This window comes from Danio rerio, chromosome 21 (genome assembly GCF_052040795.2).
Source record: "Danio rerio strain M-AB ecotype USA chromosome 21, GRCz13ab, whole genome shotgun sequence".
NCBI classification, from domain to species: Eukaryota; Metazoa; Chordata; class Actinopteri; order Cypriniformes; family Danionidae; genus Danio; species Danio rerio.
In genome coordinates, this window is record NC_141041.1 from 1,046,118 (window position 1) to 1,052,541 (window position 6,424).

General features: G+C 35.4%; 1 long non-coding RNA gene across 1 annotated transcript; it reads right to left on the reverse strand.

Annotated features, from left to right (window-relative positions):
* Positions 1 to 2,127: 2,127 nt before the first annotated feature.
* LOC101883584 (uncharacterized) lies at positions 2,128 to 4,722 on the reverse strand. Its single transcript, XR_015520908.1, has 3 exons — positions 4,590 to 4,722; positions 4,423 to 4,489; positions 2,128 to 2,434 (listed from the first exon to the last, which is right to left on the reverse strand). It is a non-coding gene; the product is annotated as an uncharacterized LOC101883584 (long non-coding RNA).
* Between the last annotated feature and the right edge of the window lie 1,702 nt (positions 4,723 to 6,424).

The window sequence follows — 6,424 nt, forward strand, 5'->3', positions numbered from 1 at the left end:
GTGATTCCCCTTTTTTTTGCTTAGGTCTGAATTACATTATATAACATAACTCAGTGACTAACACTTTTATTCCAATCCAATTAAATTTTTAAAAATGATTAAGTTAACTTAATCGATTTGTTTTAGGACAACATTAAGAAATTGTGTGGAACCCTGCTTTTTTTTTTACCATGTTTCATGATTAATAAGGTTTCATGATAGTCATATGAACAAGTAAAGTGTTCCCAATAAATATTAATTGCAAATCTGCATGAAACTGAATGTAACCCTCGAACAACATGAAATCTATTTAGTATCATATTATATTATTATATTTATAGTATTTTCAGCGCTAGATGGCGCTATGATTCAGTTTCTCTTTTTCCCCTGAAGAAAGCCTCCATAAATACCCGCAGTCTAGTTTGTTTCCACATTTTCAATTTGTTTATCTTACTTCACACATTGTCAGTTTAAAATGCAGCAAAAAGAAAAAGAAACTGCCTCTGCTTGACATGGTCTTGAGTAGGGAGCTAAAAATGTGCCAAAACAATCTGAATTTGAATTGTGTACATTTGAATTATTGACAATTGTAATTTAATAAATCTGAATTTTATATGACAACTTTATAAGTTGAATTTCTTAATTTAAGTTTGAATATCATAACTTGTATATTGAACATCTGAAATTTAAGACAATTGAATTTTTCATGACTGAGTTTTTTTATAGACTTTTTTAAAATAAAACTTTACCATTTTTTTGGTGTTTTGAATTCACAGACCGTAGATATCCAGTTTGTAAAAATTCAGTTTGTGAAATTAAGATTCAGCAGAAAGTAGGTCAGGGGTGATCAACAGGGAAGAGTGGACAATTATTATGTTTCATTTTGACCATTGGAAGAAAACAAATTTTGATTCGCATAAACAAAACAAACAGAATCAAACACAAACACAAAGACTTCATCTTTTGAATTTATGAATCCTTTTATGTAATGAATTTTACACTGATCGATCTTCATTCTGCTGTTATTTATATTCAGTTTTATTTGAATAGCACTTTACACAAGAAGTATCATAAATATCAGCTTTACAGAAGATGCACATCAGCAAAATCAGTGATGATGTAAATAGTGGGAAGTACAGCTGTCAAGCAAAATCATCTGCAGTACAATATAATGCACTTATATATATTCTATTTATTTTTTACAGTTGAAGTCAAAAAGATTTGCCCTTCTATGCAATAATTATTTGTTTAAAATATTTCCAAACTTATATTTAACAGAGCAATAAATTATTTACAGTGTTTGCTGTAATATTTTTTCTTATTTGTTTCATTTCAGCTAGAATAAAAGCAGTTTTTAATTGTTTTAAAGCCATTTTAAGGTCAATATTATTCACCCCTTCAGCAATATTATTGTTGGATTGTCTCCAGAACAAACCACTGTTATACAATGACTTGCTTAATTCCCCTAACTTTACCCTAATTACCCTAGTGAAGCCTTTACATGTCACTTTAAGCTGTATAGAAGTGTCTTGAAGAATATCTAGTCTAATATTATTTACTGTCATCATGACAAAGAGAAAATAAATCAGTTATTAGAAATGAGTTATTAACACTATTATGTGCAGAAATGTGTTCAAAAAAATTAAGGAATTAAATAAAAAAATTTACATTTAACAGGAGGGCTGATAATTCTGACTTCAACTAGATGTTTTTTTTTTTGTTATCTTATTGGGTTTTCGTAACATAAGGAGATACACTCAATATAATACTGCAATGCGGCAGGTGCAGCACAGGTGTTTTTTGCTAGTTTCAGAATGGCGCAGGTTTCATTTTCACATTTTGCTCCACGTTGTCTAAATAGCAAATGCATTTGCACCCATTTGTGTGGTCGTGTGTTTGTCCTGTTTTAAAAAAGCAGGTGCATTGTTGGCGCTTTGATATTCTGATGAACTGAAATAGACTGCACTATTGAACTAAAAGCTGCTCTAAAGTCAATAGCTCATGCTCCAAAACATATGTACACATTTCTTATTACACACACACAATGATGTAGTACAGTACACAATATCTTTAAATATTATATATATATATATATATATATATATATATATATATATATATATATATATATATATATATATAGTTTATGTAGATAAAGTGCTTAGATAAAAAAAGCTTTTTCCTCCAAAATTTCTAAATATATCTAAAAAAAAAAAAACATAATAAAAGTATAGTTTTTTTTCCCCCTAAAAAACAAGCATAATAATCTGTAATTTCAGTTTACAAGACAAGATGTACAGAAACCAACTAAAATTCAGCAGTAATGTAAAATGAGGCTTTGGGAAATTCACAGTTTCGAGTACAGTTTCAATGAGGACTGAAAGAGATTTTTTCTCCATGGTATAAAGAAGTTCATGTCTGATCTCATCCAGAAACAGCAGCAGCAGTCTGATCCCTGCAGAAGTCAAACACAGTTTATTCACTGATGTTTATTTCCAGAAAAACAAAACGCCAAATCAAGACAAGAAAACATCTATAGCCAAATCATTTATTCATTTGTTCTTTCAGCAGCTTCATTCATTCATTCATTTTCTTTTTGGCTTGAGAAGTTTATTAATAATATTGAGATGTTCACGGGATAACGATTGAACACGGCTGGTCTTGCATTAGCATGCTTGATCGACCAATCAGATGATTCCTAACCCACTATAAAGAGCCAGGGTTTCTCACTACAGTCATCTTTGATTTGATGAATCCACCCTTACACCTCCTTCTTTCCCTTCATAGGGTGGCACGGTGGCCCAGTGGTTAGCACTGTTGCCTCACAGCAAGAACATCATCGATTCTAGTCCTTTAACAGGCTGGCTGTCGTTTCTGTTATTTCTGTGTGTAGTTTGCATGTTTTTCCCGTGTTCGCTAGGTTTCCCCCGGGTTCTCCGGTCTCCTCCCACATTCCAAAAACATGCAACTACAAGTGAATTGATCAATCTAAATTTAGCACTACAGTCAAACTCTCATCCAGCAGCATATCTCTTTATAGCAGTCATTTTAGTCATCAGCTCTTATCAAGGGTGGAGTTCTCGAGACCTACCTGAGCTCAGAGCTCCCCTCTCACCCTGCAAATGGGAAGGAGCCCAGGGCTCAAGGACTTTTTGGCCTCAGGGCTCTCTCCCAGGAAGGCATGCCAAACTTGCTTATAATCAATCATCAGCTAAGTGTGAACTCTTGAAAGTCCCTTTATTAATCCGGGGTTGCCACAGCGGAATGAACCGCCATCTTAAGCAGGTCGCACACCAGAAGTGCCGCTCGGTGACGCGTCGCGCAACGACACACAGCGACATGCATTTTAGAATTCTAAACATAGGTTTCTATCAGTGTACACACACCGGTGCCGCAAATCGGCGGCTGTCGGCGGCGCCCAGTCACGACTCAGGACGCAGGTCATATTTCAGCCGTGCCACAGAGCGCCATCTGATTAGTTTCATGTTAAATAACGTGTGAATGTGCGCGTCTGGTGTGTGATACTTTAAACTGTCATGTGCGCGCCGTGTCGCGGCGCTTCTGGTGTGCGACCTGCTTTATTCAGCACATATTTTACGCAGCAGATGCCCTTCCAGCTGCAACCCATCTCTGGGAAACCCCCATACACAATCATTCACACACACACACACACACACTCATACACTACGGCCAGTGTAGTTGATCAGTTCCCCTATAGCGCATGTGTTTGGACTGTGGGGGAAACCGGAGCACCCGGAGGAAACCCACGCCAACCCGGGAGAACATGCAAACTCCACACAGAAATGCCAACTGACCCAGTCGGGAAAAAAACCAGAACTACCTACTGCGCTATCGCGTGGCCCTCTGCCGGGTTATTTTGACACATATATTGGGAAAATACTTTAAAAATTGCAAATTGACTACCCTTTGGCTGTGTTGTTGGCTGTTTTTGGCCCACATTTTTTGATTGTCAACATTTTCATTTTTTGACAAATATTAGTGAAGTCAATAGAACAAAAACAGCCACAAACATAATGAATAGGTTGTCAGTTTGTACAATACACAATGGTTAAATTACCAGTAATGGTATCAGTGCATCCCTATAAAAAACAAAACACTATAATCTAATTTCTCTTTAATTTAACTATTTCTATAAAAAACAAAATCATAATAATATTAATAACAACAACATAATTCTCAGTGTGACTGAATTTGATAAATATTTCACTGGTTTACAAAGCACATTATGTTAACACACACAAATGACTGTTTTTTTTTAAGCACTTTAAAAATGCTGGGTTGTTGTTTTAACCTAAAATCTTTTTTTTATATGAATTTAAATTATTTTATATACCAACTGCTAGGTTTGTACATATTTGACCCAATGTTGGCTTACAACACTATTATTTTAGTATTTTAATGTGTATGTGAGTCAGCACTTACTGTTCCATCTGTGTTTGAAACATCTGAATTACTTTCTTCAGGTCACGTCCTTCTGAACCATTAGAAACTGGGCATTTCAAACAAAAGCATAAGCATTTGATTTTCTTTCAGATTTCAGAGATGATGAATATGAAATCATAAGACAGTGAATTCTCCTTAACACTTACAGTTTGGTTTTCCACTATTGATGCTGTTCCATTGACCTTTTATCTGTTTATGTTTAGATTCATTATCCTGCTGTGTCTTGTCTTTTTTGTTTGTCATTTTTCTGTTTCTCTCGCTGACAAGTTTTCAAGAAGTGAAATCAGTAGCTCTGTCCTGCTTTACATCCTGCATGATACTGTAAAGCCACACCTGTTTAAGCAAATAGACTTAGTTTGTTTAAATACCTTGCTTGTATTTCCATGTATTTATCTTCTACAAAACTGAAAAACACAGAGACTAAAATATGCAAAATGATTAATAAGAAAAAAAATTAAATGATGAAAAAAGAGAATGACAAATAGAAGGTGCACAGTTTAATTTCCCTTTCAAAAACATTCATATGAGCTGTATTGCAGTTAATTTGTTTAAGAAAAGAAAAACTCATGCAACTATATGTGAAATGAAAACCTAAACATTAGGTTCATTCATTCATTCGTTTATTCATTCATTTTCTTTTCAGCTTAGTCCCTTTATTAATCAGGGGTCACCACAGCAGAATGAACCTCCAACTTTTCCAGCATATATTTTACACAGCTGATGCCCTTCCAGCTGCAACCCAGTACTGGGAATTATTTTACACATTTAGTTCTCTAAATATTATTTCTTATACGTTATATTACACTTAATTTGCTCTTCAGTGTTTGAAATCTCAGTAATGATTAAATCACACTGAACTGAGCTGAACTGAACTAAACTGAACTTAAACTCTAAAACCTGAACTACACTGTTCCAGTTACTATGACCATTTATGTTAAGCTGCTTTGACACAATCTACATTGTAAAAGCGCTATACAAATAAAGCTGAATTGAATTGACTTGAATATTATTTAACAATACTATAATGTCAATAAAAGTCACTGTGTTAAACTGCAGAGTTGAAATTTCAACATCAGAAGTGGACTAAGCAAAGATCAACATCCCATAATGCAGTTCTCCATTGCTAAGAAACACAAAACACACAAAATGCAGAAACTGTCCATTAACAGATATTGTTTACAGTGTAGTGGCATAGCTGAATAATTAAAGTTCAGTACATGTAAATGTCACACCATAAGCCTCAATCATTATCATTTCCTCATCTCATGTAAAGCGTGAAATACCAGTGAAAAACAGACCAAATATGGAAGCGTATCAGTAGGAAAATTCATATTCAAATATAATATGCAAAACGTACTGGTTACGTACGTAGCCTTATTCCCCTAATAGGGAATGGAGACGTGTCTATCAACAATATGGGAGTTTGTTCGCCAGACAACCAATTATTGAAGAGTAAGAAAACAGGCCAATGAATGCCAAATGAATTGTCAGAGCTCAGCTCCACAGCTGTCAGTGATTAGTCAATAACAGAGTATATCAGCTGATGGCTGGAAAGTGAGCATTAGAGTTTTTGCCTGCTGAAGAGACGATCACTCAGCTGACATCTGGAGACTCAGCTGCTGTAGTAGTCGAGACACACGTCTCCATTCAATATTCAGCCAACACAGGTTATGTTCATAACCAGGACGTTCCCCTTTATGGGAACTACAAGGTGTGTCTGATAACAGCCATATGGAAGTGTGCATGGAAATCGCCACAGCAGCTAAGCCAGTCCCACTTCTCATGTGAAGTTTGCTAAGCATAGCGTGAGTGCACAAGCATTACCAAGAGAGCAGCCTTTCAGTGTCCCCTAGGCCCATTAATTACCATTACATGGGAATAAGTAGAAAATTTATATCAGGGGTCGTAATTAGGCTTGGGCGGTATGCAAATTTTGATACCGTCGAGCCTCCTCCCTATTTTACCCTGGTATCCGGTATTA